Source organism: Alosa sapidissima, chromosome 23 (assembly GCF_018492685.1).
Source record: "Alosa sapidissima isolate fAloSap1 chromosome 23, fAloSap1.pri, whole genome shotgun sequence".
Lineage (NCBI taxonomy): Eukaryota > Metazoa > Chordata > Actinopteri > Clupeiformes > Clupeidae > Alosa > Alosa sapidissima.
The window spans coordinates 25,517,420-25,526,957 of NC_055979.1; the positions used below are offsets into that span (position 1 = coordinate 25,517,420).

Sequence of the window (9,538 nt, forward strand, 5' to 3'; positions counted from 1 at the left end):
CACCGCCCTGGGGAAAGCCTCCGGGCAGGAGGAGGCCATTACGAGGGGAAACGCTCATGTGACCGGCCGGGGGAGGAAGTTTGTCTTGGGTCGGTCTCAGCGCTTTCCAGCAGCTCGAGTTTCGTGCGCCCTGTCTGGGGTCTCGAACCTCTTCCCCCCCTAAAACTGCCAGCAGCTGCATCCTAGGGGCCTCTCGGCCCCAACACACACACACACACACATACACACACACACACACACACACACACACACACACACACACAGATATGATTTCCTTCCTTTTTCTGCTACAGGGACTCTCTGGGCTTCTCTGAGTGCCTTCTCAGGGTAATAGAAAAAAGAAGAAGAAGAAAGTCCTACTGGAGCTGAGACGATGAAGGCGAGAGAAGCACACAGACCTTTTCATCAGAGAAGACCAGGAAGGGGACCGGCACAGTTCAGTTCAGGGAGGTAATTCTATACTACCACTAGTTTGGGGGGTAGCAAAGAGGGAGGGAGGGAGATGGGGGGGGGGGGGGTATGAAAAAGAGAAGAGTCTAAAGTGGTTCCATGTGAGAAAGAGCAGTCCAGGTTTTGGCTTGCAAGGCCATGGGACTAACCTCTATCTGAAGCACAGCCGACTGATAATGCCAATCTGTAATCCAGACACTTCGTCTTGTCAATCTCTTTACCTTCTCTTTACCCCCCCCCCCCCCCACACACACACACACAAACACACACACACACAAACACACACACACAAACACACACACATTAAATTCCACACTCGTTTCCTTCTTTCACACCGACAGCCTTTAGTGCGTTTGAATCAAACTGTAGTGCGTTTGCCCCCTTGTTTCTTTATAGTGCGTTTGCCCTCTTATTTCTGTACTGCGTTTGCCCCCTTGTTTGTGTAGTGCGTTTGCCCCCTTGTTTGTGTAGTGCGTTTGCCCCCTTGTTTCTGTAGTGCGTTGGTCAGAATGCAACAATTGCATCATCTGGCAAACTCTGGTGTGGTCCCACTGCTGATAGGTCCAACAAAGTCTAGTAATGAATTATGGGAGTTAAGATCACTGAATTGTTGATAAAATGAGGTCAATTTAATTTTCTGTTCACTTCCTGAATGGATGGAATGCGAGATGGGTCCTAATAACGTGAATTGTGGACAAAAGTGGATGCGTGAGGAAGTACTAACTCGACATGCATGTGTCTTTGGCGACATCAGATTATTTTTTAGTCGCAGTCACGACTTGTTCTGAAACTCTACAGTTTGCCAAAAGTGACAAATACAAACAATGTCATAAGAGAAGATAAGATCCAAGATCAGCCTGTGAAGCTGTCACTCCAGCGTGCCATTCCAAAGTAGCTCTTATGAGCCAAAGATAAACACCAACCGCCCAGGGAGCAATCTTCTCAATTATGACACATCTTGGTCCGTATAGAAACAGTGCATACTATGTGAAACCGAACCGGACCAAAGTCTGTATGCAACACTGTAACACTGTATTGTCCCCTGCGGACCAAACAATCTAACTATAGGTCTGAAAAGGTATTAGATAGCCAGACAATGCCCCAAAATAGTTTTGCCTTTGGTTCACCTTTTCCCGTAATTCATTGTGAAGAGGGTTCTGCTAAACTAACTGAAAAAAGAAAGACCTGGGAGAGGCTGCTCAGAGAATTCTGCCTGAGGATTATACGTTGAACCTTTAATGGACCCTCCATAGAAACAGGTGAAAGGACCTCACAACATATAAGCAATTAAGAGACCAACAAGTAAGAGCACTGCAAGAAGGAAAACACTAACAAAGCCTCAATAGACATGGTGAGAGGAAGAGAGAGTCAATAATAAAGAACCAGGAAGGCAAAAGAGATAGTGCCAGAAGGTAGCTGGCGTCCTCCCAACGTTGCGATGCGGTGTTAAAACTGTTAATGCCTGAGAACATGTGTGGCTGTGTGGCTGGGGCCCAATCTGCTGTGCCACTCGACCGGTTTCACGCGCTGCCAGGGCGGCTTTGTAATTAGACAGATACTGACGAGGGCCGATTTTCACCAGGTAATTGCTGGCAGTTCCGACTCCGCTCCGCATCATCGTGCGGTGTCTCTATTCATTATCTGTCGTTTGGTAACATTACAAAAGGGCCCTGTTCTCTCTCACATGTGTCTGTGATCATCTCGCAAAATGATTTCCATGCCCATCAGAGAGCAGATATTAAGCCCAGATAAACATTGTCCACGGCATTGGGAGCAACATGTGCGCATGGAGGGGATGTTATGGAAGCTTCAGTTCAAACCAGTCAAGACAGCTCACCAGGGCTGGGAGGGCTACAGGCAGCCTACACCAGGCACGTACTGTAACTAAAGCGTTCTGTTCATATGCTGCGACAGTTAGCTTCCACTATAATCAATGAAACTGGCTACACCAAAAATGATAGTGGCACGTATACTCATTGTCGGTAGCGCGACAATATGACGTCAAAATTGCATCATTTCCTCTGTCGCACGAGAAATTTCAGCCTCACGCAGGCAGGTCATGCACAGCAGTTTTTTTTAAAGATGCGCGCGACAAGCAGGATGAGCTTGAAGCCAAGATCAGGGAGCATGCATGCCTCTATACAGGCATCAACCACATTCAGGCATTTCATATAGCCTAGCCCACATCTTAAATAAACATGATGTTTGAATAGTCAGTTTGAGAAGAGAGGGAAATTACCAGCGAGACTTCATGATTTTTTAATAGTTTGCTGGATAAGTTAATGAAGCTACCAGAGAGAGATGTAACACAGGGAATTAAGATGAAAGAACTAGGACCCAGGGACATGCCAATAATCCAGCAAAAGGTAACGAAGATATTTATTTTTAACCAAAGGATATCTGCTGACCTGAAAAAAATCTCTTTCCACCTTAGGAAATTACACAAACTCATCTCTCAGCACCAGCCAGCTAGCTAAAATTTCCCTCGGGATGAATAAAGTATCTATCTATCTATCTATCTAGCTGCACACACCTTGGAAACTAGATGGTGATGATGGTAGTTGTGAATAGCAGCAACCGAAGTCTGAAGTATTATCACAGAGGGTAGTTTTTACTGCCATTGATGAGGCCAATGCTACTGACAGCTCACCACCACGGTGCGACCACACGCGCGAGTATAAATGGTTACAGCGCTCCCGTGACGTCACATTGTTGCGCTACCGGTCGAGAGTGGCGAGTATGTAACAGCCTTTAGGTGTCTTGCTCAAGGGCCGTTCCTACTGGTCGAACCGGCAACCCTCTGGTTACTAGTCCGAAGCGCTAACCAGTTAGCCACGGCTGCCCCAAGCCTGGCTGTTAGACTCACTGAACGGTACTGAGTGGAGAATGTAAGTGTCTGGTGTAGCCTGTCTGTTAGACTTACTGAATGGTACCTGTACATTTTGTGTTCAGGTATCGAGTAGTTGCTTGCAACAGAAACTGTGAGCGCCGTTCAAACATTATACTTCATTACATGTTTTAAACGTCCCACATACTCGACGCACCCGACCGGTAGCGCGACAATGTGACGTCACAGAAGCGCCGTAACCATTTATACTCTCGCGTGGTGGTCGCGACACTAGTTGCAATATTCTCCTAAACAGAGGTGTCGCTGTTGTGAAAAGACTAACGCTAACTACGTTACACAGCAGAAGAAGCTGCAGTAAGAAACACTAGTAGCAGAGCCCGTCTACGGAGAGCCTTGCCACTCCGTATTAAGTCCCATTGTACCGAATTTTGGATGCAGTTCCACCAGAGTTCCACTGGGGGCGATCGCCATGAGTGCAGAATGAATGGGAGTCAATGGAGCTAGACGGCTAAATTTGTCTCTTTCACCTGATTGTCGTTGACAAATCTCATATTTGATTGTAGTTTGTATAACTTCAACATGGGTTATAGGTCAAAAGTTGAATGAACGAGTACTTATGTCCTTTTGATTTCTTACAGGTTGGGTCGTTGTTGCACATAACACGCTAGCATTGTGCTAATGAATGACGTCATTGACACATTTTAAAGGCTTTTTAGAACAATTAAGTGACTTTAAAAAATATAATACTCAACCAAGTGTATTTTATTTGCCTCCCCTTTCGAATACAATACTCAAATTACTTGAAAAAAAATTATATCCCGAGAAAAGTGGATTTTGAGGGGTACAGCGCCATAGACCTCCATGCATTCTGCACTCGTGGACGAGCGCCCTCATGTGGAACCACAGAAGGAACTGCAACCATTTCAGAAACCAGAAGTTTTCCGAGAGTGGCAGTTCTCCCCTTATTAGACATTCTCTGCTAGTAGCTAGCCTCTGTGATGGTACTTCAGACTTTGGTTGCTACTATTCACAACTACCATCATCATTATCATCTAGTTTCCAAGGGTTGTGCACAGGTAGATAGATAGATAGATAGATAGATAGATAGATAGATAGATACTTTAGTCATCCCGAGGGAAATTTTAATAATTTAAACAGTTTAGTTAGCTGGCTAGCTAGCTAGCAGCTGGCTGAGTTTGTGTAATTTCCTGAAGTGGAAAGAGATTTTGTTCAGGCCTTAATAGATATCCTTTGTTTGAAAATAAATAGTTTCTATTCTTCTATTCCTCTTAATTCCATGTGTTGCAACTCTCGCTGGTAACATTGTTAAGTTATCCAGCAAACTATTAAAAATTCACAACTGTAACAAAACACTGCAACTCTCGCTTGCCCTCGAACTAGTCCATCTTCCTGTTTCCGCTTTATCGCACTCTTCTGAAAAACAATGAGTGGTGCGCTACCTCGCGCTACCTGGCTTAAATCCTGGCGCGCCAGCAAGATCTACGTCATTTTGACGTCACGTTGTCGCGCTACCGGTCGGGTGTGTCGAGTATGTAGAAGCCTCTATGGTGTTTTAAGCCCCCAACGTTGTCTTCCAGGCAGAACTGCATGGACGGCACTAGGGTTAGGCAAGGGTTAGGGTTAGGTGCCTTGAAATCGACGGTCGCAGCGCTGCCTTGAAGTCGATGGTGGGGGATTAAAACACCATTGAGCCACATTGTAGCTTTTTCTGGAATTATTATTTTATTTTTAAATAAGAATAATAATCTTAACCTGATGTTGTTGTAGTGATGGATATTGCAAAGTTTAAATATTTCTCAACCAAACACTGAAATGTTGAGATTTTCCAGGCTACATTGAGTGCTCTAAATTATACTTCAACTGATACTTGGAATGTCAAAAACATCATTTACCTTGGGCCCTATTCAGGGAATCCGAGTCTGGGTGAGTTAAGTTGTTTAAAGAGGTGGTTGGTGGGTAGTTGCAACCTGTCAATCATGGTTGGATCCATGGAGCCAGTTATAACTCTGTGCACAGAAAACATAATTGTACAGTTAGTGACAAGCTTTGTAGAGGGGTGAGAACCAGAGGGCTATATGTGAAATTTTTTGGCAAAATTGAGATTTAAACATCAGATGAAAGATCTTAATCAGCTCTTGACCTTCTGTCAAAAGGAAAACATAATTTTAAAAGTAATTTTTAGAGTTATTAGTGAAGAACCAATGGACTTAGTTGAACCAATTGGTGTTATTTTGGCGGTCTAATTTACTTCTTTAAAAACGCAAAAGCGAAAAGAGTACTGCATACTGCATAGTACTGCATACTGCATAGTACTGCATACTGCATAGTGTTGTCTGTAGCAGCAACATTAAGTGACGTGGCACTACATTATTATAATACTGTCAGGTAATGTAGGCCTAATGTATACATTATAAAATAAGTATATAAGTATATTCTTTTGATCCCGTGAGGGAAATTTGGTCTCTGCATTTATCCCAATGAATTAGTGAAACACACTCAGCACACACTAATCCCGGGGCAGTGAGCTGCCTGCAACAACAGCGGCGCTCGGGGAGCAGTGCCTTGCTCAAGGGCACTTCAGCCGTGCCTACTGGTCGGGGTTCGAACCGGCAACCCTCCGGTCACAAGTCCGAAGCGCTAACCAGTAGGCCACGGCTGCCCATAGCAGGTCCAATAAGAAATACAAGAGCAACAAACATAACAGAAAGATGAAAAATGGCATAATTTGTATTTTGTTTTATATCTTATCTATCTGTGAGAATATTAGGTATATGACATGTTTGTAACTACAATTTTCATTTCTATATGTGACTGATTTCATTTGTTAGTGTTGTGTGTGTGTGTATGTGTCTGTGTGTGTGTGTGTGTGTGTGTGTGTGTGTGTGTGTGTGAGGCAGGACTAGGGCTGACATGAAGGGCTTGTCATGCCCCCTAGCTGCCTTTTCCAATCACTGCCTCTACGCCCCACTGATAAGGAGCCAGTCAGAGTTAGCTTGAGGTACACACACTCACTCACATGTGGGCTGAGCAGAGGAATGGAGGTGTGTGTGTGTGTGTGTGTGTGTGTGTAGGTGTGTGTGTGTGTGTGTGTGTGTGTGTGTGTGTGTGTGTGTGTGTAGGTGTGTGTGTGTGTGTGTGTGTGTGTGTGTGTGTGTGTGTGTGTGTGTGTAGGTGTGTGTGTGTGTGTGGATATGGCCTGGGGCCAAGCGTTGGGACCCATGACAAAGACACACACTCGCACACACAAACACACACACACACACACACACACACACACACACACACACACACACACACACACACAAATACACAGACACACACACACACACTCGCACACACAAACACACAAATACACACACACACACACACACACACACACACACACACACACAGGTCAGCTTCATAAGTCAAAGAGGAATTTCTGTTCTCTCACCCTTTCCCTCCCTCCCTTTCTCACTGATGTCATCACGCTTTCCCTGAAGCGTCTACAGAGATGTCTGATTTAGAATTCTATAAATCAATACTTTGCTTGCTCATGCTTTGATGAATTGTGTTTTTGTACGTCTTTGGTAAAGTTTATTTTTGTGCTTTCTTTGTTGAGGAGTACAGTGATACATTTCTGTTCTGATTTGTGTTTATCATTAAAATATCAAGAAAGCATACAGTCAGAATATGACATACAAACCATGGACATTTTGTTGTCAACAGTTTTGATCTAAAAAAGCAAAAGCAAATTAAAAAACAGCAGTTAGCACCAATGTATCATGCATAAGTAGTCTTTTGGTGATACAGTTGGCATACTGTATTGGCATAGTGTATACAGTTGGCATACTGTATTGGCATACTGTATACAGTTGGCATACTGTGACATTTTTTCTTACATTGCCCAAACCAGGGTGTTCAACAGGGTGTTCTGAGCTAGACCACATAACTAACTGCACAGTGCTTATCTGTCCTCAAATACCGTCACAAATAACTTGATACCAAGAGATTTTATTTGGGTTGCCATAGTCGTAATTTGTCTGCAGTATACCTTTCAGCCTGGACAACTGGCCACAATGAACGCTTTGCCAAACAATTATTAAAAATAGTAAAAAAAAACACATAAAACTAACAAATCTGTTGAGAGTTTGATTTTCAAGTACAGTTCAAGTTCAGGTGTACATTGCATGGAGGAGTGTTTTTGATGTGGAGTAAAACTCAAAATTGCCCATGAAACAACTTCTGTCGTGAATATATTTGGCCCCTTTCCAGGGAGTAGACTGTGTCATACCTGTAAAGCATTGTCATTCAAAGCATGGAGATGGCTGCTAGTATGACTGATCTGAATGGTCTCAGCAGTGACAACTCTGCTTCCACTCAGGTTCTACAACAGACTTGTGTTTTGGTGGGATATTTCCTAAAACATTTGAAATATTGTTGGAAATTGGTCATGTCCCCAGACGTAACTGAAATCTATGTGCATTTAGGCCTGCAGAATGTCTTGTTTCTCTAATAGGAAGCATGGCTCAACACACAGCTGTTTTTTTGTTTTATCATAAATCAATGGATTGATATATGAAAGTTTTATATGTCCCCTGTGTCATATTTCATTGGATAGTTGGATAACAGCAATATTTTCCCAATCTGTCATAACATATTAATGTAAGTTTATAACACAGTCATAAGCACACTCACAAGAACTCAGGTCCTCCAGACGGATGTATTTGCATTGAGCATATTCAAAACTGTAACCACACTGAGTGTCTGTGTACAGTAATTACTTTATGGGTGTCATATTTCACTGTTTACACAAGGGAAAGAGCCCAGACATTCTTCCCAACCGTCTCTGGTGGGGCTGGACACTGTCTCCTGTCAGGGGTAGACTGGGGCAAAGGTGTGATTAATGGGCCTTCTCTCACCCCCCACTGTGAATTAGAGACCATAGGTCCAAACTATTTTTCTTTGTGAACGGGAGCGTGCTTGTGGCTAAAAACAAGGGCAAACACAGTTTATCATTCCGCTGACGACTGCATTCCTTAGGCGAATTAACCAGGGAAACTCATCGACTGGCACGAGCCCGAGGCCTGTGCTCCCTCACGTTGATTAATACGCCAGGATTTCTGTTCCAACTCTGTCAGGGCGGCGCGAGAGGATGGTAGGCTGGGCATTGATCCATGTTTACTCCAAACTCCCACCACATATGACCTCTATGGGTGGAGGCGCAAGTGCACCTATGCCACAACTGATTTCCAACTTCTATTTTACAATCCCCTACCTGTCAAAAACAGCCATGAGCAGGAACCTAGTGATACTGTTGCCAGCATCAGACATCATGAAAAATGGTATTTCATGAAGAAAGTTGGCAGACATGAAGTTGACAGAGGTTGGCCAGACATGAAAAAATTCTGTTCTGACAATCTACTACCAAGTGATGAGTATGGAATGTGATGAGTATGGCATGTGATGAGTATGGAATGTTAAGTAAGAGATAGCGGCCGCCGAGGTGTCCTGTTATACGGAATTAATGGACGAGTGCAAAAGGCAAATAACTCCCCGACGCGCAGGCAATAGTCATGCCTTTATAACACGCAAAGAAGACACTCAGTTCCGTTTAAAAAGAAGCCGACTTGTTGTACAACTTTCTTTGGCCCTATAACAGCAATAGCATGGACAGTTAGCTTGTTTACAGTTGATTTCATTGTTGCGAAGCCTGCTTCCAGGCTCAACCGTCGTCCTACTATGGTTGTTATAGTTACCATTCATAAGTATTGATATGGAACGGTGATTAAACTTTTTTTTACCAGATCTACTTCATAGGTGTCCTGTTATTCAGAATTAATAGCCACCCAACCAGCCAATTAGAAAAGAGTATTTCTTCACTCCGGGTGATAAATCAGAATAAGAGGGTGTGATGAAATAGGGAATCTCTGCAGATCCAGTTGCAGCACTGGCTGTAGGGTTCTAGGGAATCTCTGCAGTTGCAGCACTGGCTGTAGGGTTCTTGAGAAGGATAAGGAAGACGAGGAGGTTGAGGAGGCTGCGCCCTTGACAAGGGACTATGCAAACTTGACCGCTACAAGATGCCACTATTCACTATTCACAAGGACAATAAAACTGAGCGTGAATGAACTCCAAGCAGACTACAAAAAGCACTTCCATTCGGGTCTCTGATGCTTCTACAAACACTCCAGGTGCAAAACAAAACCGTGCGTTGAGTTTTTGTGGGTTAGTTGAGAG

General features: G+C 43.8%; 1 long non-coding RNA gene across 1 annotated transcript in view; it reads right to left on the reverse strand.

Moving 5' to 3' along the window:
• The window catches only part of LOC121698161, a 35,184-nt gene that overhangs the window by 24,324 nt on the left and 1,322 nt on the right, over positions 1 to 9,538 (reverse strand). The window contains exon 2 of the long non-coding RNA XR_006026704.1: positions 5,212 to 5,325. This is a non-coding gene — a long non-coding RNA (uncharacterized LOC121698161). The remainder of the gene's footprint in view (positions 1 to 5,211; positions 5,326 to 9,538) is intronic.